The 26,494-nt window shown below is 43.1% G+C and overlaps 1 protein-coding gene across 2 annotated transcripts in view; it reads left to right on the top strand.

The window, feature by feature from the left end:
• FGF13 (fibroblast growth factor 13) overlaps positions 1-26,494 on the top strand; it is a 508,169-nt gene that overhangs the window by 76,934 nt on the left and 404,741 nt on the right. The window lies entirely within an intron of this gene.

Below are 26,494 nucleotides of genomic sequence, written 5' to 3'. Positions count from 1 at the left end.
ACCTTGGGCAATTTACGTGCCTCTCTTTGCCTCAGTTTCTCCGACTGCAAAATGGGAATGATAACAGGGAGGATTAAGTAAAGCAATAAACGTAAAGTGCCTGGCGTGTGGTTAGTACTCAATAAATGAAGATGTTGTTTACTAATTACTACTCATCCTTATATTTACAGTGAATTCAAGGAGTTACTCTTATTATTATCAGCCAGAGTGCAAGCTGCCAGTGTGCGAGGTGAGCATGGACTTGGATGCTCTCAGAGGGAGAGGTTTACATATGGGCGAAGGCTGGGAGGCGAGAAGCTCCCGGGGAATGCTGGTGGTGACGAGCAGACCAATTCGGATCCCTTGGCAGCTTCCTGTAGTGGGAGATGTGGTTTAAACTAGGGAGTGAAAGGCTTTGGATGCCAAGGTAAGGAATTTGGTTTTTATTTCACTGGCAGCAGAGGCTGTAAAAATCATTGAGACGGGGGGTAGGTGGGGGAGGGCTTCAGGAATATTCTCTTGTCTAACTGTCAGAAGTTCTAAAACCAGTGGGTCTGAGGCTCCTTTTATGTTTGTCTCCTCCTTTGTGGATTCTCCTCGTTTCATAGTGTACACACTTCTGTAAAAGGACAACAGGTGCCTCTTCCAGGAAGCCTTCTCTGATTCTCCCAGCTGCCATATGTATCCTTTCCTGCTGTGGCCTCCCACAGCACTGTGTGGCCTCCAGAGACTCTTAGCCCAGCTTACCTGGTGGAAATCATTCATTGCCCCCTCCGCGTCCCCTACCAGCCTGGAGCGCCTCTAGGGGACCTGGACTGTGCCTTGTTTTTCTCTAGACTACCTTGGTTGCTTCCTCCCAGCCCTAGCTTAGTGCCTTTTACCAAGGAGATGATATGAAGAGGATGGGGTACATGAGGAAGCAGGAGAGGGGATGCTTCATTGAGCAAATGAGTGGGCAGTAATTGAGGGAGGAGGGCAGGGAGCACTTTGCCTGGGTCCTGAGCAGCAGGGAAGCATCACCCCAGGCACCCGTGGGATGTAGTGTATGCGTGTGGAGGGGAGGAATGGAATGGAGCCCTCTGCTTACGGCTGTGCTTCTCATCTGAAGAATGATAGTAAGAGAACTTAATTCAGAGGGTTGTATACCTTTCTGGATAGTTATGGGCTTCTTGGAAAAGGGAATAAGCACCTGCTTCAGTTTATCTGAAAATACCTGGGGGATTGAAGCAGTGGTTTTCACATTTTTCAAAGTAGCAGGACCCTTTATTCAAATGAAATTTTAAACTATGGCCGATAGATGGATGGGTAGAAAGATAGATGTATAAATGATAGATAAGAATGACCTTAGACAAGACACACTCCTTCTTGACCTTGATCTCCTCTGTACTGTGAGGGGTGGAATTTAAGCCAGATTTCTCAGCCACTGACATTTCGGACTGGATAATTCTTTGATGTGTGGGACCATCCTGTGCATTGTGTTTAGCAGCATCACTGGCCTCTACTCACTGGATGCAGTGGCATCTCCCCCTCTGCTAAGTTGTAACAACCAAAAATGTCTTCAGACACTGCCAAATGTCCCCAGGGGGCTAAAACCGTCCTCAATTGAGAACCACTGGGCTGTATGGTCTCTGGTGCCTTGTTTTTTTTTGTTTTGTTTTGTTTTTTGTTTTTTGAAACATTCTTAATGGTTACTCCTACTAGGTCCTTAGCACAGTGTCAGGAGCATCTTTTAAATTCTCTGTTAATGGTGGCTGTTATTACTGTTATATGCTTCCCTTTAGTAGTCCTTATAGTTTGGTTATTCCTCGTCTAATACTGTGGCTGATATTTTTAATGTCCAATTTGGTAGCGTATCTCATAGCAAAATGGTTGGCTTTGCTTTCTCATTAGCAGTCCCCAGGGAGGTCTAGCCATCAGTAATCAGGTGGTTGCCATGGCAGAGGCAGGAATATGGTCACTCTGTACCATTCTCCTTCCTGCTGGATGTTCTTCAATTTGGCCTTTCCTGTCCTCACTAACATTCCCCCTGGTGTTCTTTTCTCTTCTCCGTTAACTAGACACAGTGCCAAATGGAACTTTTTTCCACTCCCCTTTTTTCTTTCTTTTCCCATTAGAAGCAACACGATGCAACCTCCAGAACGACTTCCTTTACTTTAGGTCGCTTTAGGTCACTTCCACTGAAAGACCATTAAAATCAGCTTTTAGGTTTGCAGCGAGAAGGGGCGTTTGCCATTTTTATGTTAGTATTCATATTCTTTTTTCAGATTCAAGAGAATGCCAAAATAATATTCATGGGAAGAATTCAACTACCAGAATAGACAAATCTACAATGAATTATTATAGTCTGTTGTATATTAATTACCCCAAACAAGTTGGTCTTTTGGGATAAATGACAAGTATTTGTTTCTGTATTTTCTTGATCCAGGACGAAAAATACCAATGGAAAAAAAGTATGTTAGAAATCAGCAAAATAAATAAAGGTTATTAATCTTAATGCCATAATATGAACATCCCACTATTTTGGAGCTGGTTCGTTTTTCATGAAAATCAGCAATGATCACTCATCATATATTCCTTGTTAAGATTTCAAAGTAGCCCACGACCAGAGACTGGCTGCTTTGTTAATTTGCTGTTGAAATTGAGAGTTTTTCTATAAAGCACTATGAAATGAACATTTGAAAACACTTCTCTTTAGTCCCCTGCGTAGGGTCTGGCACGCAGTAGGTGCTCCATAAACTTTTGTTGAATTGTACTAACAGAAGTGATTCTGGGGATCTCTGCATTTCCTCATTGAGTTAAAGAGCCCCTCATGACTTTTTTTTGTGTGTGTGTGGTATGCGGGCCTTTCAGTGTTGTGGCCTCTCCCGTTGTGGAGCACACAGGCTCAGCGGCCATGGTTCACGGGCCCAGCCACTCTGCGGCATGTGGGATCTTCCTGGACTGGGGCACGAACCTGTGTCCCCTGCATTGGCAGGCAGACTCTCAACCACTGTGCCACCAGGGAAGCCCAATACACACACACTTTTAACTTAGGTTGTATTTTATGGAATTTGCTAAAAATAGCAAAGTTTTCTAAAGACTGTCCCTTTCTTCCTTCCTTCCAGAACTATCCAGTGAGCACTTACATAAGTAAAAGCACCTCTCTAGATACTGGTGATATATATTAAGAACAAAACAAAGATCCCTGTTCTCATATAGGGCATTCTAGTGAGGCAGAAAAGAAATAACAGAAAAATAAGTTGATTATATAGGTCACGCTTTACAGAAGATTGAGAAAACATCATGGGCTATGATGTTATGCATCCACTATTGTTATGGATTTTTATTGTGTTCAGTTTCTCCACCGATTGCCTCATTGAACTCTTGCCTCAGTCATGTGAGGTAGGCTTCATTTTCCCCATTGAACAGATGAGGAGACAGAGGCTCAGAGTTTGGGTAAGCAAGTTGAAACCTTGGCTTACATGTCACCTCATCCAGGAATGCTTCCTGTTTAAGTGTCAGTCTCTTCCGGGAGATAATGGATCTTCATGGGCAGGGGCTGATTGTACTGAGTTTGGTAGCCCTACCCCCTGACCCAGGACCTGGCATTAATCAGCACCTAGTTCATGTCCAGTTGTTGAACAGAACTGGCTGGAGCTCTTATACCAAGCCCATGTTCTTTTGTGCTGTCAACAGTTGCCCCCAATACATCTATTTTGTACGTCTAGAATTTATTTGTTTATTTTTCCACACTACCTTGGAGTGTTAATACAATATCACCATACATCCAGATTTTAGATAATTATCTTTTCTAAAGCAAACTCAGTTCTCTTTCTTGCTTTATGGAGTTGGTTTACTTCAAGGTAAAACAATTCAGACTCTCCAAGGCAAATCATTCTACACAGGGGGCATTCTTTCTGTGGCTGTGAATTTCCTCTCATTCCCTTTACTAAGTCAGCTGCCAGTCATCTGGGCCCTGAGGCCTTGGATGGAGACCTGAGTTTTCTGCTCTTCTCTGAGGAGTTCATGATTAAGTCACTTGATGACTTGCCATCCAAGGCTGTAAAGACATTAATTATTTAAATTAAGTGGGTGTTAAGAGAATCGAGTCAGTTCTGCTTTGCCCAGAGACATCAGAGAATCCAGAATATTAGAGCCAGAGGGCCCTTAGTCATCCCTGGTTCAGTCCCCCTCATTTCCCGGGAAGAGGAAATGGAGATTCAGAGGAACAAAGGCACTTGGCCAAGGCTAGTGGTTAGTGGCCCCGCCATCTGACTCCCACTCCAGTGCTCTTTCTACTCTATCATGCTGCCACTTATGCAGCAGGTCAGAAGGATTTCTCACCAAGAATAAGGCATTGTGAATGGACTCTTAAGAGTGAAGAAGTGATTCATTAAAATTTAACCATGTATTTCAAATGATAAGTCAAGTATAGTCAACCCCAACCTGGTTTGAAATAGCAACATCTACTGCTATTGAGTGGTTGTATCTTTTTTTTGGCCACGCAGTGCAGCATGCAAGATCCTAGTTCCCCAACAAGGGATCGAACCCACACCCCCTGCAGTGGAAGCATGGAGTCTTAACCACTGGACTGCTAGGGAAGTCCCCAAGTGGTTGTATCTTTTAGTAGTGTTTTTCCACTTCTGTGTTACCTGCCACCATTGCAGAATGCACACATAGAGGCAAATATACTTTTCTTTTTTGATTTCTGAAAAAAAAACATTAATGATTCTAATAAGGCAGCTGTGGGATGCAGCCAAGAAAATGTAGACTTTGGAGTCAGGTGGCCTGGCTTTGAACCATGGCTTAACAACCTACTAGCTTTGTGAGCCTTTGGCAAGAACCTTCTTGCAGCTGATAGTGTATCTGGCAGTTGTAGGTTCATACACTTAAAGGATGTGAGAAAAGCCGGTGGGGAGGGAGGTGACAGCTTGGTCTGGAGTTCTAGAATGTGAGTGAAAGCCACTGGGTCTCTGGGGCTGAATTTAGACAGTGATCCTGATAATTTAGAGCAGTGTTGATAGACACAGCCCTCAGATAAACTTGCCTCTAGTTGGCATTATTAGATGTGAACATTTCCTTTTGCTTTCACGATGTTTTACTACTATTCAAGAAGCCACTTCAATTTTTTTTTTCTGGAAGAAGATCTGGTCTAAATGAAATCTATACACATGCACACGCACAACCACTACATAATTAAGTAATTAGTTCATGAAATACACATTATGCTTACTATGTGCAAGGTACTATTCTGGGCCCTGGGGATGCGTTTTAATGGAATGATAATGAAAGACAGGTGAAGAAGGGGAAGAGGAAAACAAGCAGAATGAATGAAAAGGATTGTTGGGACGATGGTTGCCATGTATCTGGTGCTCACTCTGGGCCAGCCATTGGCGAGTGATATAAATGCATGTCTCACCAGATCCTCACGGCAGGCCTACAGAGTAGGTGGTATTATCATCTCCCCCTTACAGTGAAGAAACTGAGGCCCAGGAAGGTTGAGTAACTTGCTGAGGATCACACAACTAGCAAATAGTAGAACTTGGACTTGAACTCAGTTGTGTCTGGCTCCAGGGCCCAAGTTCTTAGCGGTCTTTTGTGGGGATTAAAATAGCAGGATAGTGACTGCTAATGGCTAAAAGCTTGTTGGGGTGACAAGAATATTTTAAAAACAGACTGTGGTGAGAGTTGCCCAATGCTGTGAATTAATACAAAAAATAATTGAATCGCACACTTTAAATGGCTGAATTGTATGGTATGTATATTATATCTCAAAGCAGTTATCATAAAAAGGCAGGGTAAATCGGTGATTAATGCTAATTGAATGTTTTCTATATGTTGGACAATGGTGAAGAGTTTTACAGCTATTATTTAATAACAGCTCTGTGAAGTAGGTGTGCCATAATGCCCATTTTACAGATGAGGAAGTCAAGGCTCAAAGACACTAAGACACTTGACTGACATCATGCACCTAAGAAGCATTGGTGCTAGGGCTCAGACCCATGGATATTTGATTCTAAAGCTTGTGCTTTCTGTCTCCCTAAAACCAGAGAGAGATTGGTTTTCTTTCTGGTATCAAAGAAATATGGCCCCAGTTTTTATTGGTCTTAGAATTTATAATCATTTCTACTATGAAATGCCCTCAGAAGAAACCTTTGCAGCGTTTCTGCTACATCACCACTCACATGTATCATTTATCCACATAGCAGAAGATGGGCAGGGTTGGCAGGGATGTTGTTCATCCAGCAGTTTAGTGATGGAATTTTAATGTGTCAGGTATAAACTGGAGATTGAAAAATGCTTCGCATCTAAGGAATTTAGAGTGGGGAAAATGTGTTCTCTGTTCGTTGTGCTCACTCTTGGCAGTCCTGAAGTCTTTTATTTTTAATGTACTGTTCATTTTGGGTGTTCTGTTTTGTTTCTCTTATGTAAACTTTCCCCACTTATGACACGTAGCAGTGTGTGTGTGCGCGTGTGTGTTTTTTCTACAAATAGATAGCATTCATAAACTGAAACAGTTTCATTGGGGAAATTTTCTGTGGCACTGCGACAGAACACTCTTGGCAGAAATACTGGAATCCTGTAAAATAGAGTTAATATTGATTACTTTGATCAAAAATTTCTGTTTAGAAGAAATAAAGCCACTCATTGTTAGGCAGCCTTGGTTCTATCCTTAGCCTTCCTGCTAAAAACATCTTTCATCTTTGGAGGATGATGCCATAACTATATATCTTCAAATTTTCTTTCTTTGGTACCAAAAGAGAACTCTTTTTTTAAAAATAAACTTTATTGAGGAATAATTAACAGATATAATTGTGAATATTTAAAATGTACCATGTAATGATTTTATATATATTGTAGAATGATTACCAAGATAAACATAATTAGTGCATCTGTCACCCTACATAGTTAACATAGGTAACTCCTGTGTGTGTGTGCGTGTGTGTGTGTTGAGAATGCTTACAACCCACTCTCAGCAACTTTTAAGTATACAATTCCGTATTATAATTATACTCACCATGTGTGTTAGGTCCTCAGAGCTTATTCTTCTTATACCTGGAAGTTTGTATTCTTCACCTTCATCACCCCCTTTCCCCCCTCCTCCCAGCCCCTGACAACCAGCATTCTGTTCTCTGTCTCTATGAAATTGGCTTTTTTTTTCAAAACAACAACAAAAAAGAGGACTCTCACAGGTTGTAATGGCACAGAGCATCTGCCAGCCTCGCCTCCCTGGGGTGGTGCACAGTTATTCCCAGGCCTCTCTGATGTCTGATACCATCATCACGGACGGGCATCAGTCCCCAGAGCAAGCCCTTACCAGCCCAGCTGCGGTTGTCCGCCCTGACGGGAGACATCTAGTCCTCCGGCTCCCCTGACTGCATCCTGCACGTCCCCGCTCTGCACCTGTGCCCAGGCTCTTCCTGCGAGCTGGGGCGTGTTTACTCTCTCTCTGCACTCCAGCTCTGCCTTTTGAGATCGTCCCCATCTGTAGCAGTCCGCGTTCCTCTGAAGGCAGCCAAAGCTACTCTTGCTGTCTTAAGCAGACAGGTATTTTAGTGCTGTCAGTCAGGCACTGACAAAATCACTGGGATGCGTGGTCGTGAGGCCTCTAGGCTGGGTATCCAGGGGTGGCGCCTAGAGCACCACCACTGAGATGGCCCACCCAAGGGAGGCGGGGAACTGGGAGGCTGGAGCGCTGGACTTCAGGACACATACATGGCTAATGGTGCAGCCCAGGGTGAGGAGGCCACCACACAGTCACTGCAACTGTGTCTCAACCCCCTCCCAGCGAATGATGGGCCGCTGGACCATTGCTGTGGCGTGAACCACGTCTCCATGACTTTGCTTGCCAGGATTAAAAAACCCAAAAAACAGCTGAAGATGTAGGAGGGTGGCCCTTGCCTCACTCTAGTCTTCGAAGTATATGAGTATATAAAACTAAATACATAACTGAATATATGTGTTTATGTACACACACAAATACATGCACACATATATTCCAAATATAAAACATGCCTGTTAAAATATAAATATATTTCATATATTTATATAAAAATGCATATAGCTTATTATGTTCCAGGCAGTGTTCTATGTTCTTTACATGTATTCACTCAGTTCACTCTATGAGGTAGGCATTGATACAATTATTGCCCCCGTCTTTTAGGTGAGAAAGCTGAGGCACAAAGAGATGAAGTAACTTGGATGGATTGTAAGCATCTTCACCTACGAGACACATTTTATTCCCATCCCCCCAAACCCACTCCTAAAGCAGTGTTTTGCCCAAATGCTTAATAAATACTTACTGAATTAATTGAACATCAATATGTGTCATCGGTAAACCATCTTCCTCTCTTTGGGCCTTAGTGTTCTCCTTTGAGAAATGAAGGGCTAGGACCCTGTGACCCCCTAGGCTTCTTCCAGCTTAGGAGGGCTCCTTGGGTTGAGTTGCCAGGGTGGCTGCAAGAAGAGCTGCCACTGTAGTTCTCTAACTGTGCGCCAGTGTTCCATAATGGAAAATAAAATTATTAAGAGTGACTATCATGTGTGTATAGGACTTTAGAGTTTCCACGGCCTGTTCTCTTCCATTTTCTCATTTGGTCTTCACAGTCTTCTAGATGATTACGACAGGGATGGTTGTTTAATTTTAAAGACGAGAAAACTGAGGTGCAGAGTGGCCAGCTTGTATGTGGCAGAGCTAAGACCAGAGTCCACATTCCTTGACTGTTGCCAGTTCACCACAGTGTATTCGGTAATTAACTGAGATAATACTAGGTATTCAATAAAATGATGGCCCTTTCTCTTCCTCCTTTCCCCCTCCCCCTCTTCTCCCCCTCCCCTTCTTCTTAGATTCAGTATCCTTGTAGCAGTTGATAAGTGTATATTTTGAGATAATGAATATCTGTTCATGAATGAACCCTCATGATTCCTATGTGCTAGAACCCCTGGAAGAGGAAGGGTGACACCAAAGGCACAAAATCATCCCTATTGCATCTCCTTTCTTCTCTCTCCTCCCTCTGTCCTTTCCTCCCTCCATCTTTCTCTCATTCTTTAGTTCATTATATAAATATTTATTTTAAACTCTCCTTCCCAAGATTCACTGGAGATTCAGCCATAGCCCTAGCAGATGGCCTGAGAGGCCGGCTTTCATAACCTGATCCTTCTTTTTTCAGCAGTGAAGGATAAGTATTTCATGATCAGCATATTTTATCGATGACCTAAGGCTTTCTGATTACTCTCCATCTGCGGGGCCTAGTTCATTTTGTCGCCTTGGCTTTTTAAGAGGTTTCTAGTATGTAATGTACTTGTGACAAATAACTAGTTGCTTTTATTTCAAGGAAAGTCATCTTAGAGGAGCAAGTTACGATCTTCTTTTCCCCTACAACCATAATTTTACATGTTATAAAATAACATCTAGCAGCGTTATTATAAGGGGCCAGGTGCCCCTTATGACAGTGGCTAGCATGTGCCTCTGTTTATCATCCTTTGTTGTACTTGTCAATTCCCTTGTCCACACCTGTCCCCTCACTCTCCTTAAGGGTAGGACTGTGGCTTAATCACTTTTATATCCCCAGGGCCTGATACATGTTAAAAGTAGAATCACAATGAAAAAATAACATGGCCTCTGCACAAAGGATCATTTACAGGCTTCTGAAGCTTTCTGGAAATATCCTGAGGCCTGAGTTCCTCATCTGTTCAGCGGGTGTGAGAGTGATTTGACAGAGTTGCTGCTCGGGGGACTCTGGCCGCCGCCCTCCCCCGCAGCTTCTTCGCCATCTTCTTGGTATCTTCCCTGTCCTTTAGGGCAGTGCTTGCGTCAGCAGATCTAGGCTCCTTCGCACTTGACAACGAAGAGTTTACAATCTTTTTATAAAGAATGTCAAAGCCCTGTTTTAACTCTGTGTCACAGCTTTCACATATTTTCCTTAGTAAATCTGGAGTGCTAACTCCATCTTAGAAGTTTGTCCTCTTTGCTCATGTATTCTTTGAGGCCGAGCCCAATAAAATGATTCATTAAAATATTTAAATTAGCTCCCAGAAACAATGAGGGTAAACATCTCAGAGGCCCAAATCCCAAGCCGTCCTCCCAACAAGGCTGGTTCGCCATCCAGCCCTGAAAGTTTGCAAGTACAAGGGCCATAAGACCACAGTTAGCAGGAAATAAGGAAACTCTGGGCTCCTACAAGCAAAGCGCAACCTCTCCTTTAGAAGTCTCTGGCATGAGAATTGAACGAATTGGCATTGAAGGTGTAGTGGGAAGTAGCGCTGGACTCTCCACACCACCTCTGTAATCTCCATCTTTCTCTGAGTCCGAATGTGAGAATGTTTCCTCACTCCTTCCTCTCCCACGTTACTCCTGCCTGTCTTCGTGTCTCAGTCTCAAGCCTGCACCTGGGCTGCTTCAGTGGCTCCTGACTGGCGTCTGTTTAAAACCGCTCTATTGAGATATAAGTCACATACCAGACAAGTTGCCTACATCCATTTTAGAACATTGTTTATCACCTCCAGAAGAAGCCCCAAACCCTTTAGCTGTCATGCCACAATCCTCCTGTCCCCCCTCCCTCCAGCCCTAAGCATCCACGAATCTACTTTCTGTCTATAGATTTCCCTATTCTGGACTTTCATATCAATGGAATCATATAGTATGTGGACTTTTGTGATTGACTCCTTTCACTTAGCCTAATGTTTTCAAGGTACATCGATGTTGTTGCATATGTGAGATCTTCATTCTTTTTTCCTGGACAGATTATATTCTATTGTATGGACAGACCATATTTGTTTATCCCTTCATCAGTTGATTAGATGGACATTTGGGTTGTTTCCATCTTTTGGACATTATGAACTCTTTGGCCTCTTAAATGTCTTATTCTGCACAGCACTTTCAGATTAATTTTCCTAAAGCGTAGCTCTCAGTCATGTCACCCCTCTGATGGAAAGTCATCACAGATTTCATTTTGCCTCTAGGACATGGTTTAGACTCCTGAGTTTGGGTTTTCTTGTGGGAAAGTGCGTGGCGTGGAGTGGGCACTTACACTGGGAAGGACTGGCAAGGAACTGTGCTTTGTCGAGCACGGAGCCCTCCCACACGGATGGAGCCTTCTCGAGCTCTCCCTTCCTTTCCACCAGCCAGAGCTCTCACGTCTGGACCGCCCATTTGGCCCTCAGTGTGTGCCTCTGCACATGGGGAGGGAGATGCTTCTCTATGTTTCTCATTTTTCCTTTGCTGGACTGGGAACCCCTTGAGGTCAGGGAGCAAGTCTGACTCATAATCAGGATCACGAATGCAATAATCATAGCTGTCATTTGTTTGAGGCATTGTATGTGCCAGGCCCTCTCTACTTGGTCCTTTCTTTTGTTAAGTAACAAGGCAAGTCATCAGGGTAGGTACTATTGTACCAATTTCACAGATGAGGAAACAGACTGCGAGAGTCTCAAGAGCTTGAATTTGGTGACTCAGTGGGTAAATGACAGAGCTCAGGTCCATCCGACTCCAGAGTTTGAAATCTCACAATGCCCTGCTGACAAGGACTTCTTTTTCTCTTCCTGCCTCCTCCTCCTTTATCATCACGAATCATCACTCCCATTTTGCAGATGAAGGCGTTAAGGCTCAGACAGAGAGGTGACTTCTCCTGGGTCACCTTCTTAGTAAATGATGAAGCAGGGACTTTAAAATCAGCACTTTTGTCTCTAAGCCCATTTTTATTTTCCCCAACTGTCTCATGGCCTCAGCGAGCTGTTTGATGATGATAATTATCATCTTATAAAACAGTGGGGAGGGGAAGATGCACGTACATAACTTGAGGAGTGTAAGATACTGTATCGTGGTGAGGATTATAAATGCCATAGAAATTTGAGAATAGAAAAGTTATGACAGCTTCCTAGATGACGGAATACTGATGCTAGACCTTGAAGGAAGGGTGAGTTTAGCGAGGCAGAGAGGTGAGAGGCAAAGAGAGGGGGAGGAGGGCGAGAGGTGAAAATCTTCCCGTGGGGCCATTCTCCACATTGACCCAAATTCTCTAATAGTCTGGGCACTGGTCTTACCACCATTGGGACAGCTGTGAGAAAGAAACAAATAGTTGCATAATATGGAAGTGGGCATGTGGCTTTGTCATATACTTATATGTCTCAAAGGGACAGGTAAGGACATTACACATTTGGATGATGTCGATCAGAATTACTTGAAGTTCTATTTTTTAAGTAAATTTGTTATGGTGAAAATATCAGCCCCATTTTCAATGACTGTAATTTGTGGGAGGGGTCACAGATGTACCCATCCATACCTCAAAGTATGAGTTACGCACAGACGGAGTTCAGCCTGCTCGTGGCCATCAAAAGTCGGCCCTTATCACTAGGGCATCACCCTAAGCAGAGGTTCTCCCCTTCCCTTGTTTTAGTTCTGTGTTGTGAAATATGGAAGCAGACAGCACAGGCCTGAACTAATTTTTTTTAATGGATACAATTTATTTATTTATTTATTTATTTATTTATTTATTTATTTTTGGGCATGCCGCACAGCTTGCAGGATCTTAGTTCCCTGACCAGGGATCGAACCTGTGCCCCCTGCGGTGGAAGCGTGGAGCCCTAACTGCTGGACCGCCAGGGAATTCCCCAGGCCTGAACTATTGAACTGATCCAAGTTCTGAACAGCCCAGTGCGATAAGAAAGCATCGTCCAATGGGATGCCTTGGCCGCATTCTCCCAGGAGGTCCCCCAGAAGACCACAAGGAAGGAAGACAGCCTGTGTTAGATGCCTGGGTCTCTAACGGGGGGAACCTGGGCTGGCTGGGAGCCTACTATTACTTTGGGCCCTGCTTTGTGTTTCTCTCAAAAGCTTTTCTCTGACCTCAGGACAATCCAGTTGTAAACTTGACTTGAAAGCCTGAAGAATCGATCCCTTTCTATATACTTCACTTGTGTTTCCAGAGCACTGTTGCCCTCCTCATCTTCTGAAACTGTTCTGTGGTTACAGTGTTTACTGGGCTGTTCCATCTGATAGTCTCCTTAGATATTAAACCAATTTAAAAAACCTGCATCTAGTTTCATTTGCTGCAATTTTAAAGGGAATAGATGGAGGCCTTAACAGTATTTCTTTTTCATCGCAGAAGTATTTTATCTTTATTCTGAAGATTTTATCCCTCCTCAAAATCTATTTTTTATTCCTCAAGTATAATAGATTTTCCAGCTCTCTTGGAAGGCAAACTTATATGCAATCCATTGAATATTCTTTTTTTCAAAATTGCAAACCTGTTTCTTACTTAAAAATATGTTACCATGTCACATATAAATCGCGCTAGTTTTTAGGTATTTGCAGCAGACTATTCAATAGCTTTTGGCTTCAAGGATGATTAAACAGTACATTTATTGATTTCTAACCGAACCACAATATCAGTAATCTCTGGAGGCATAGTGGACTATTGGCTTCTTGTCAGAATGGCTTTGAGGAGAAGATGGCCTTTGGTTCTAACACCAGCTTCTCAGCAGAGGTCAGAGTTGGGTCTCTGAGTCCAGTGCATTTACGGTTTAGCAGCAAAGTTTCCCCAGTCTTGATGGACTTGTTCAGTTTGCAGGGGCATGAGGCATGTTTGGCGACTGGACAGACTTGGAGCATCTCATCCTTACAAAAGATTTCTCCTCTTGCTTCACCTTTTTGTGTCCTCCCGAGATGCTTTGCCATAGAAGCTGCCTTTCTTGGCTCATGGTATTGTGGGAAAAGAGCAGAGGATGGATGGTAATGTATCCATTTCTTCCACTTGGACCAAGGAAGATGGCGCACATATGAAGTTAGCCATGCCTGCTTCCCTTTGGCATACGAGATATTACATCCCTGCATCGAGGCTTGGCCTCTGAGCTTCTGCTTTTTAAGGAAGTGGGAATTATTATGAAGCTTTTCACCTTTCCTGGCTAGTGGAGGAATCCTATTGTTCGCAGGTGTTGGTACTTTTTAAAGGGAGGAAGTGCCAAGTTTCTAGGTAGTGTCTGCCTTCCCTGCATTGGCCACCTTTTGGGTTTTGGTCTTCTGAGCAAATTCCTGGTGGTGTTTGCTGTCAGTGCTGTTCAGGGCCCCCTGCTCTTGCTCTTCTCTGCATCTTCAGCTCCTTCTGCCCTCCTTCCCTCTTTCCTTTCCTTCCTCTCTTCCCTCCTTTCTTCTGTCGCTCCCTCTCACACCCTTCCTCCATCCCTCCATTCCTCTCACTTCTAGGTGCGAGCGTGTCCCCACTGAGGTACCTATTTGGGAGCTTTTCCTTACGTCCTTAAATCTTCTGCTTGTTTGTTCTTAGGATGTGGTCTGTTGAACTTGGTGAAGCTGTGTTCCGAGCTGAGGCCATTTACTCTGCAAACCCAGCTCAAACCCAGTCTTTGGATGCAGCATTATGATGCCCCAAAGAAGTTGTTTTGCCTCCCTGGTCGTGGCTGCGTGTGTGTGTGTGTGAGCGCGTACATGCACGCATGTGTGTTTGCCCAGAAACCGGCAGGAGGACCCACATGGCTATTTCATTATTTCGGGAGTACGGATGGGCCGTCCTCTTACTTAAACCTGCCACTCAGTTGCCACTAGTACTTCGTTATGGTTCTGGCTTTCTTGGACTTACTGATCTAGGATGTTGTTATTTGCATGACCTAGAGTTCTTCTAATATAGCGATTTTCACACATATGGTTTTTTTCTGCTTTATATTTTTTTAACAGGGATTTAAAAAAATCGTCTCTAAAATCTTATGCAAAGTCCTATATTTCCAACAGGTCAAACGGGAGCTGCTGTGCCTGAAATGCGGGTGGGAAACTCAGTGCTTGCCTTCATCCTTCCCCACCTCAGGGACCCACCAGAGGATTCCACAGAAGAGGGCTGTGGGTCTTTGCAGAAGAGTTTGATATACTCCTGGCCTGGTCCCCTTCCCTTTCAATTCATTGGTGAGATCCAGAGATAGGGACAGGGGAGAGGACGTGGTACAGAGAGGCTCAAGGACGGAAAGTTGAAGCATTGTGTGATTAGGAGCCCAGTCCTTGGTCCTGAAGGAAGCCGAAGGGCAACCCTCGAGTCTACATTTGTATCAGCATTCTCTCAGCCATCCGGCTGGTCTTGGGGCTTAGGATGTACAATCATGGTTCTCTCTGAGACAGAAAGATCCTCTCCACCAATGTTCCCCACAGCCAAAAGCCCGAAACAGAACCAGACACAGCAGTTTGCCAGGTTACTATGCCTTTGGCAGAGATTAGTTCAGTGAGTAAGATTTGTTCTTATCTTATTATGAGGTTGTTTTTTCCAACTTTTATACTAAGAAGAGAGGCTGGGTCAGTCAGACCCAGTAAATGCACATTGACTCCACCCATTTGGACATGTCATTCGAAGGCCAGGGCTAAGATGGGCTGCGCTCCCAGGCCTGGAGCTGCCAGAGGAAGCCAGGCAGGGAGCCAAGATGGGCTCCTGCCCAGTCGTAGCCCTGGGGGCACAGAGACAGCAGCTCCACTGTCTGCTATTAGGGTGTACAGAGTGGGGCTGTCAGGAAAGGGGCTCTGGGGCAAATGTCGCTTGCAGAGTGGAGGCCTCATTGACCGGGAGGTGAGGGAGCCTCTGTGCCTTATTCAGACCCCTCTTACTCTCACCATCCTCCGCTGAGCCCTGAGGCCATGTAGGGGGCTTCTTCTAAGCCCTCAGCTGGCCCGTCCTCCTGATCACTGCCACTGCCCTGTTTAAAGCCCTCCCCTCTCTCACCTGGACTGTCACGAGAGCATAGCACTGATCTTCTGTCTCCAAACTTTTCGTTTCTTTTTTAAAGTTTATGGTGAAATACACATACTGAAGAGTACATATAACAGGTGCCTGAAGATAAAAATGATTATAATGAAAAAATAAAATGAACCCCTGTGTGTCCATCCTATAGCCTGGGAAATAGAATAATACCACCTGTACTTTCGAAGCCTGCCTCTAACAACCTCGCTAAATTCTCTTAATAAAATTCTAACAATTCCTAAGATTTTTTTATTCTGTGTAGTCAATCATATCATCTGCAAATAATGACAGTTTTATTTCTTCCTTTCTAGTCCTTTGGACGACTTTTCCATTGTTTTGCCGTACTGCGCTGGTTAAGACCTGTAGTGCAATGTTGAATCAAAGTGATACGAGTGGACATTCTTCTTTTGTTCCTGATTTTGAATTGAATACTTATAATATTTCACCGTTGAGTTATGATACTTGCAAAATATTTTGTACAGATAGATTTTATCAGGTTGGAGAAATTTCCACCTGTATTTAGCTAATAGATTTTATTGTGAATGGATATTGATTTTTACCAAATATATTTTCTTTATCTTTTGTGGTGATCATATAGCATAGCTTTTTTCTTTCTCCTTTAATCCTTTAAAACAGTGCATTCCTTTATACTCATAAAATTTTTAATGCTAAAAGAAACTTAAATTCTTGGAATTAACCCAACTTGGTCACGATTTATTTTCTTTTTTATACATTGCTAGATTTCACTTGCTAATATTTTGTTTAGCATTTTTACTTTTATGTTCACAACTTAGGCTAGTATGTATTTTTCCTTTCTCTATTATTCATGTGTATTTTTTGGCCCAGATGAGAGTTAGCTCATAAAATGAGTTGGGAAATGTTCCTATCTTCTCTCTGAAGTGTTTATATAAGATTGGAATTATGTGTTTCTTGAATATTTAGTAGAACTAGCCTGTAACCGCCCCCCCTTTGGTCTGACATTTGTTTAATGGGATGCTTTCAAAATTTTAATGGTTATAGGGCCATTCTGGAGTCAATTTTAAAATTTACGTTTTTCTAGTAATTTGGGTTATTTCATTGAAATTTTCAAATTTATGGCTGTAAAGTTGCTCATAACATTATCTAATCATTTTTTCTTTGGTGCATCTGCAGTTATGCCCCTTTTAATTCTTAATATTGTTTATTTGTGCCTGTTTTTCCAGTACGACGACTCCCTTTTCTTTCTAAGTCCACATAATCACCAAAACAGTGTTATTAAAACATGGTACCAGTCATATAGTTAGTTCTCTTCCACACTTACAAACTACAGGAGGACTTTCAAGGCCCTTTCTGATCTAGTCACAGCCTAGCTTTCCAGTTTTAAAAAATGATTTTCTTACTCATTACTTTGATTTCCAGCCACATTGGATTTCTGTATTTCTCCTGGTGTATTCTTATCTTCCGTGATCCAGTACCTTCCCACCATTTTGACCTCCCTTTTCTCCATCTTCATCCTTTGAAATACTCATTGTTTCTCAAGGCTCATCTCAAATTCTACCCGTTCCATGAAGTTTTTCCCTATTTTCCCCCAAACAGAATAGATCTCTTCTTCTCCTGTGTTCCCATCATATATTCCCCCAACTTCTCCATAGCAAGTATCATGGTCTGTTCATATTTCAAGAATTGCTTCCATGTCTGCAAAGTCCTGTAGGTGTTGAGCCTCTTGAAGGCAAGACAGGGTCTTATTCTTGTCTGCATTCTAAGCACCCAGCAGGGTACTGCACAGAATCTGTTCAATTCAGTTGAACCGAATGAAACCGAGTGGAACTGAACAGGCGTTTATTCCTCCTTTGGCAAAATGTAGAATTGCAAAAATGCTGGCCACGTGTTGTAATCTGGCATAATGTGAAGATGCTCGTACTGCTTTCATGAACTGGCTAAAGTCTGAAAGCTCGTCATTTGAGCTTCATTTATTTGTCTTAATGCATTTTCTCCTTGCTGAAAACGCTACCTGATAGGGGGAAGCATAGGAGACCTTATCAGATATTGACATCACACCCCTCAGAATTTTCCCTGGTCCCTAACAAGTGGGTGGATTTGCTAGATCTTTTCCTGAGAGCAGATATATTGATGAGATGTAAATAAGGAACATCTCTTAGGGGGAACGAGGATGCAGAAAGGGATGGCTAGGTATACTCATATTTATTATCTTTTATTTAGGATCTACTCTATTCCAAGTATTGTGCCAAGTCGTATGTGATCTTTATGCCAACTCAAAGAGGTAGATACTATTATCATCTCTAGTTGTACACTTGAAGAAACTGAGGTTCAGGGAGGTGAAGCAACTTAGCCACGGCCACTCAGCTATCACATGGCGGAGCTGAGATGCAAAGCGAGGTCTGACGGACTGTGTTCTTCTATTACCCAATCAATCTTTTCTTTATGACCTTGTCTCAAAACCTCAGCTTCTTATTGAGTCCCTGTTATGGGAGTTGCCTCTGTCTGGCTCACCACTATCCCACAGTCAGTTTTTCAGGTATTTTAGTGGTCAAAAGTCACCTCCTGCTTGCTGGCCGATCTTGGAAGCTGCTGGAATGAGCTAAGAATGTGTGCAACTGCTTGGGTTGCTTCCTGTCCCTATAGCATCTCTCTCTGCTCCCTTAGTGGGGGCTTCTGGGTTTCAGAAGGGTCTGGAACTTCTTTGTAAACAGAAGTCTCTGCTTTAGGTCATGTCATTCCCACCTCGTCCACAGGCTGTTCCTGAAACATCCGGCTTTTGGAAACAACAGCTTCCTTGATTAAAGGGGAGGGAGACAACTGTTTCCAGAGAAGCTGGGAAATAGCTCAGAGGGCCGACCAGAGACCATGACTGTGTATACTTGGGGCCAGATTTGTAGTTTACTGTTTCCAGGCTGGGAAACAGTAAACTACTGGGAGAGCACTTTCTGCCCACCCCTCACCCCACCAATCCACAGAGCCAATTTAGGGGTGCCAGATCAATAGTCTACAGGTCATCTGGTCCAAACCCATCATTGTGTAGATGAGGAACTTGGAGCCCAGCAAGGGGGCATTGTCTCTCCCAGGCTCACATAGTGTGGGAGTCAAGCCTGCATTAAAACTCAGGGTTTTTGATAGAATGTTCTGGATTGGGAAACTTTATTTGGCCCTCAGTGTACACTGCCCTTTTTTTTTTTTTAAATCAGTGATCTTTGCAAGGGAACATGCTTTTTGTTTTCAGTTAGGCTTTAAGTGCTTTGAAGACAGAGAGCGCGTTTTTTACTTGATCCTGGACTCTCTACCATGACTTGCACATAGTTGGCCCTCAGTGGGGGATTGGTGGTTCAGTAGGGTCACCTTCTCCTTTTCTGACTCTTCTTCAATAGGGCTCCTAGTCTCTCCGTATGGCATTGCCCTCGAAAAGCTGTGGTCGTCCATCACCTGCAACTCCTGTTGCCCAGAGGATGCCCCTTCTGCGTGGAGCCTCGGTACTTCCACATCCAGCCCGTCCATTAGCTCCAGTTTCTTGAAGTCCGTTCCAAATTTTGCTTCTAACTCATGCAGATTTGTTAAAATGGTCTTGCACTGTACACGTAAAGTTTGTAGAGTGATTTTTTTTCACTTAACTTTAGAGATATATGGTGATTCTTCATGCAGCGCTGTTAAGAAAGGTGTATAATGATGTCTACCGTGTCCCTAAGAATCTTGGTTTTCTGGGTCCTGCCACTTTAAGAAAGCAAGTTTCCCTTGGGATATCGATCTAACTACAAACCAATAGGCACTTTAGAGGGTCTGTATGAAAGGCAACCTTATTTCTTTATTTTTTTTAACTTTTTTAAAACTTGAAATGTAGTTGATTTATAATATTGTGTTAGTTTCAGGTGTACAGCACAGCGAATCAGTTACACATACGTATTCTTATTCAGATTCTCTTCCCTTATAGATTATTACAAAATATTGAGTATAGTTCCCTGTGCTATACAGTAGGTCCTTGTTGTTTATCTGTTTTATATATAGTAGTGTGTATCTATTAATCCCAAACTCCTAATTGTACCTCCCCCACTCCCCTTTCTGTTTTGGTATCCATAAGTTTGTTTTCTATGTCCATGAATCTCTTTCTGTTTTGGAAATAAGTTCATTTGTATCTATTTTTTTTAGATTCCACATATAAGTGATATCATATGATATTTATCTTTCTCTGTCTGACCTACTTCACTTAGCATAATAGTCTCTAGGTCCATCCATGTTGCTGCAGATGGCATCATTTCATTCTTTTTTTTTATGGCTGAGTACTATTCCATTGCATACATGTACCACATCTTTAGGCACTCATCTGTCGATGGACATTTAGGTGGGACAACCTTATTTCTGAAGGATGTATCGGGCTTGCTCCTTTTTTCTTCATTCACGTAACTACCTGGCATCCTCTACAGGAAGATCTTGGTCAAATTATCTCATCTTTCTGCCAAGGAGGTGCTGTCTGACAGTTGTAAGCACATGTGGAATTAGCACGGGACAACTTTGAAGGCAAGAAAGCACATAGATGTGTCAGCTGGGGTGTGATTGGGAGAACAGCTCTCCCCAGTCCACTCAAGCCACGTTTTCTACCTAGTGTGTTGCAAAAGGCTGACAGGCCCATTAATTTTACATCTTATTTCATAGGGGTAACTTTGCTTGTAGTCGGTTCTGGTAACTAGTACTGCACAGGTGCTGGTACTGCACAGTTGACTAATACCACCCCACTGCTCAGCCTCAGAATACTTGATCGTCCTTGTCCCTGCTGATGACTGCAAGCTCTGATTGACGTTATCCCATTTTTAGTCTTGGGGAGAGCTGTGAAATAGGTTTTGTTAGAGGAAGATTTGAGATGTGTTCTGTAGGTAGAGACAAGGCTTTATCGAGTACTATATTGCCTGATCCTATGATCGGTAGGTAACTCATCTTAAGGAAGAAAACTGAATCCACCTAGTTAATTTTTTTGTGTGTGTGTGGTACACGAGCCTCTCACTGTTGTGGCCTCTCCCGTTGCAGAGCACAGGCTCCGGACGCACAGGCTCAGCGGCCATGGCTCACAGGACCAGCTGCTCCACGGCATGTGGGATCTTCCCAGACCGGGACACGAACCCATGTCCCCTGCGTCGGCAGGCAGACTCTCAACCACTGCGCCACCAGGGAAGCCCCACCTAGTTAATTTTTAATGGAGACGGTGGGAGGATTATGCAAATTGCTTTGAGTAGATCAAACAGAAACATGCAGTACTGAGGACTGGTTGCTCTGGTGGGGCTTTGGGAGTTCTTGGAATGTCTAGATAACTACTGTTTGCCTCCCAGCTACTTTCGCAGAGTTTTAGTTGGTAAATACTGACTTCTGAGTGGACATACCTAACTGCCAAGTAGCTGTTTCTGTTAGCTCTGATCTCGGGGGTGGGGGAGGTCGGGGGGAGCTGATACCTGTGTTGTTTGAGGATTGGTGCAGTGAAAAGCCCTAGCGAGGGGCCAAGACCCAGAAAAGCAGTGGTCACTGACAATGAGATGCAGTTGTTGATCACAGTAAGGGCTGTTGTCTGGAACCGGCTGGCTTCTGTCTACACATCCTACCCCCAAACCCCTCCCTGAAAAAAAGGCAATCAGTAGAAATGGGTTGATGAGGTGATGAACTTTAGAATTTGAGGATGTAGGAAGGTGCTCAATTGTGTCAGAGTTTGGCCAGATACAGCCCAGAGGACATGAGTGAGTATTCAGAAGCTATTTAGTTCGTCATGTCCCTTCAGGGGACAAGAGCCTCTAAGGAGTAAGGTATGAGGACTACTTACTGCTTCAGATCACTTCAGTGCCACTCAGCCATTAAGCGCAGACCTAGAGGAAGGGAAGGAAAAGTATCTCCAGCGGCCACCTCTGTGCACTTCCCAGGCCATTCCTCCATTGCAGGCAGACTCTCATTACCTCTTGTCTTTGCTGTTGCGACAAACATCTTTCGAATTGTTCTCTAGTGTCCTGTGTCTCTCCTCACTGGCCTCTTCCACCTCCGACATGTACCCTAAAGCAGTGCCAGGTACATCCTTCTAAGGCCCAGTTCAAATCATCTTCGTCCCACATGCAGACTTGGGCTGCTAAGAAATAGTCTACCCTTCTCAGCTCCGTGTGTCTGGGCTTCCCAAGCAACTGAACAGCCATTTGCCCTTCTCTTCTCCTTCACCTGACTCATTTCTAGCCAAACTGGAGCCCTCGGTGCTTCCTGAACGCACCTTGACATTTTCTGCCTCTGCTACAGCTGTTTACTTAAAGGTATTTCTCCTTCTCATAATTTTACCTGTCATTTGTCAACATCATCTACTTTTTTTTTTTTTTTTGCGGTATGCGGGCCTCTCACTGTTGTGGCCTCTCCCATTGCGGAGCACAGGCTCCGGACGCGCAGGCTCAGCGGCCATGGCTCACGGGCCCAGCCACTCCGCGGCATGTGGGATCCTCCCGGACCAGGGCACGAACCCGTGTCCCCTGCATCAGCAGGCAGACTCTCAACCACTGCACCACCAGGGAAGCCCACATAGTCTACTTTACTAAGCTTTCCTTGACACTCTGCGCCCCGTTGGAAACGAATTTTCCTCCTCTGAAAACTGTCAGTTGGCTTGAATTCATGTCACTTGTGACTTGTCCGTCTCCCTCTGTGGGCCTTGGGGCCCTTACAAAGCCCTTGGTAACTGTTGGAGTTGGCCCCCACCCCTGCCCAAAAAGAAAAAGCTTGCAACACCCCTGAGATTCTGTGGGAGGCGATGAAAACACATTGCTCCACTTATCATGTCTTCAGGTTTCTGGTCTATCAATCAGGGCGGCTGTAAGTTTGATTTCTTTAGGCCCTAGCTAGCTCTAGTAGTCTATGGCCCAACTTCCCAAGAAGGGTTTGTGTAAGTAGGTTTTCTACTTAGGGCCCAAATGGTTCCCTCTACAGCATGGGCTTTTGCTACATTTTGCTATCATTGGATAAGGCCAGAGACCAAGGGATAGCCTCTGTTTTTCCTTCCTTCTGGGACCCCGATTCTCCCAGTATTTCAGGTTCCTATCTGATTTGTGATACCAAGGCAGTGTTTTACAGTCACGCAGAATCTGTCTAATGCAGGTGTAATGCAGGTTTAACATTGGGTACAATGCTTGATACATAGTAAGAATGCACTGGAGCTTTGCTGTTGTCATTATCATTATTAATAGTCACTTTCCAATAAGAGAGACTTGAGTTCAAATCCTGGTTTTGTCACTTACTGGTGATGTGACTAGCAGTGTCGCTTTCTTGACCTATAGGAACCTCTACTGGGGACTTCTCTTGCAGATGCATTGTTAGTATTAAGTAAGTTACTTCATGGTAAACTGCCTAGCGTAGTCATGGTGCATGAGACATTATATATAGCTCAAAAATGTAGTTATTGTGATGTTGATGATGATGTACATTATAGTATAAAAGCTTAATAAATTCATCCAAAAGCCAATTTCCCGTTCCTAGTATATTCAGGGAGCTATGAAAACACCTAAATGATAAGGGGAAAAAGACGATGTTACTATTACCTGTCACAACATCTATTGAGCACTGTCTCTGCTGTGGGCAGCTTGAAGGGCTCTACATGTGTCATTTCATTAAATCCTTAACTATAATCCTAGGAGATAAACACTGTCATTGTCCTCATTTTATAGATGGGGAGAGTAAACCATAGAAAAGTTGGGGGATTTGCAGAATGTCATCCCAGGATTTGAATCCAGATGAAGAAACTGTGGTATATAAAACTAGTTAGTGGCAAAGCTCAAATTTGAGTCCACAGGTTTTATCTCCAAAACCCATTACTTCCGTCAGGTCATAACCACTGAACAGCAGTAACTACGTGGAGGTCTACATGGACATGAACAGGGCGTCGAAAACATTGCTTCCATCCTTTCATAAGCGTCTAATTAGGTACCACCTAGATGTGGCCACAAGGAAGTTCAGATATTTAAAAATCTTGTAATGATGTTACTGTTTTTGATTCAACTCATTTATTTTGCAGAGCTTGAAGGAAACTTTATGTAGTTCAGGAGTTTTCAGCTTTGATTTATCTTTGGACATAAATTTGAGTGCACTAGCAGACTCCATGGGCTACCTGTTGCCCTGGGTGCCAACAATTATGTTTCAGCTACCTGTCCTCAGCTGCCCCGCTGCCTGGCTTCTTCTACGACACACACGCACGCACACACGCACGCACAAACACAGTGAACTTATTATTGAGGTTGTATCATAATCTGGGTACCCCCCCAAGTGGAGTGTGTTCCTCACATGTGTGTCACACTGTGGAAAAATCATTGAGAAAATCACAACCTTCTCGTTTTATCCGTGGATTGGAGGCTCTGGGAGGGGACATATCATGGACATTCCTTTTGAAGTTTGCTCTACGTTGACTTACATATAGAATTCAAATTTAATTCTGGGAGTTATTTGTTTGGGGAGTTTTTCTTTCAAGTAATGCTGAGTGAATCCCGCTGTGGCTGGCTTTGTTGAATCCATTTGGGAAAACTCTATAGGTTGTTCCCTTGCCTCAAAAACCCCACCATAAAATTGGCTCTGATTCTAAATTATGTGCACAGACGGGGATGGTAACCAAATAGGATTCCCTCTCCTTTCCTTCCTGCTCAAGTTACTTCTTAACACATCATCATTGGCTCTCTGATAAGCAGGAAACAAGTTGAGATCTTTTATCTTGTTTGTTTGGAACTAAGGAGCGATGTTAAATAAACATACAGGGCTTCACCAGTGGGGTGTGCAGGAGGCTGGAGGCTGGGATCCAGATTCAATTCAGATCATTGTCTCCAAATGTATCTAAACTCCTCAGAATGCCAGAGGTGCCCAGAATGTTTTTAAAACCTACCATTTTGCAGGAGTGGGCATGCTTCAGCTCAGACTCCAAAGCGCTGAATGCAGGTGTTGTAAAACTGCAAATTGGTGACATGTAACTTAACAAAATGCCCAGATCTTTGCTGCCTCCATCATGCCAGTGCTTCTTTGATTCCAAATAACAGATCACGGGCAAGCATGCAGTCCTACTACGAAGAGACACATTTGAGAAACATTTGATCATAAGCCTTCTCAGAAATTAATCTGTGCAAAATACAAGTAAGGTATGATTTTCTTGGCTGTGGATGGAAAGATTTCTTTGTCCTTCAAGTAAATAATCTAGCTGTGATTTGGAGTCAGGGCAGTGTGAGAGGTGCAGACACAGAAACCGCTGTGTTAATGACAGTGTCCTTGAGACCTAGATGGAACCCAGATCTTCAGTTTTCCCAGGGATAAAGTGGTAGGGCCAAGAAGGTGTGGAGCGTTACTGAGTTAATCTGCAACCCATCACCTGCTTCTCACAACTCAAATAACTGTGTTAAACAAGGATGAGTTTGCTCAATACAACTATCAAAACATACGACCAATATGCAGTATATGAAAGGACTTTGGGTGTAGAAAGCAAATTCTGGAAAATGGCATGAGGCTGAGACTTTGATCAAAGAGTAAATATGTATTTAAAAATAGTTATAAAGAAGCCCAGAAAATTGAATGAAGAAAAGACTAGGAGTGGATTTTCTGGACAGAACATTGGACAAGGACACTTGAATTCTAAATCTGATTTTGTAAATTACTATGTGTTCCAGTTCTCTCTTTTCTAGCCTCAGTTACCTATTCTGTAAAACAAAATGGCTGAACTAACTAGTTCTAATATCCTATGGCTATGGTAATGACATGATGAAAACTGCATATTGGTTCATAATATGCATCTCCTGGAAACAAAGTAAAAAGGTGTCTATGAAAATGTTGATCTAGGTGTGCAGAGTATTTACGTGTTGGATACACAAAAACTCTAAGAGGCAAATTTTCCACATCCATGTTGAAATTACCAGCACTCACTGTTATGGCTTAATTTTTGTTTTTATTTTATTGAGGTGAAATTCGCACAGCATACAATTAGCCATTTTAAAATGTACAATTCAATAGCATTTAGTACAGACACAATGTTGTGCAACCATTAACCCTGTTTAGTTCCAAAATATGTTCATGGTGCCAAAAGGAAGCCCTATGCCCGTTAAGCAATCATTTTCTCTTCCCCTCTCTTCCCAGAGTGGCATTTTAATTTTAAAATGTACCTTCAAAGCAATTTCAAATGTGGCTTGAGTGTTCGGGCATATGCACCAGGGAAAGCAAGAAATATCCCTGCCTTCATCTCTCTGACAGAGTAAATGGAGGCCCGGGCCTTCCAGAAACCAGCATATCAGCCTCTCAAACCAAATGATGGCTAGTTTAGGAGACTTAGAGGAAGCTGTCTGTCATGGTGTTGAATAAATACATGTTCCTTGTTTTTAAAAAAATCATTTAGAAAAACCCCAGAAAGTTCAAGTAAAGTCCAAAGAGAAGGTGAAAATCACCTAAATTCCTATTATGCAGAAAGAATCATGTTGAAGTGTAAATAAAGTCTTTGAGAGTTTTTCTAGGCATTTTAACATATGTACCACATATTTGCAAAAGTGAGATCAGGTGGGATACTTTTTATTACTTTATTTCCAAGGTAAAATATATTTGTTAAAATTCATACGAGAGGTGTATAAAGTGTAACTCAGAACATCTGTTTCTTAACTTACCTTTTTTTCCCCATTCAACAGCATATTTTGGGCATGTTTTTCTGTCAATAAATATACTTTCTGAGCATCATTTTAATTGTGGCCTGGTAGTCGATTATATGCGTATTTTAGTTTCCTCAACTAGGCTCCTGTTTTGGACCTTTGTCATTTTGGACATTTGGGACATTTCCAGTTGTCAGCTATCAGAACGATGCTGCA

The sequence above is a fragment of the Mesoplodon mirus genome, assembly GCF_964341445.2.
Source record: "Mesoplodon mirus genome assembly, chromosome: X".
Taxonomy (NCBI): domain Eukaryota; kingdom Metazoa; phylum Chordata; class Mammalia; order Artiodactyla; family Ziphiidae; genus Mesoplodon; species Mesoplodon mirus.
Note: the sequence above shows the minus strand (reverse complement) of the source record. Positions and strands in the feature narration are given on the sequence as shown.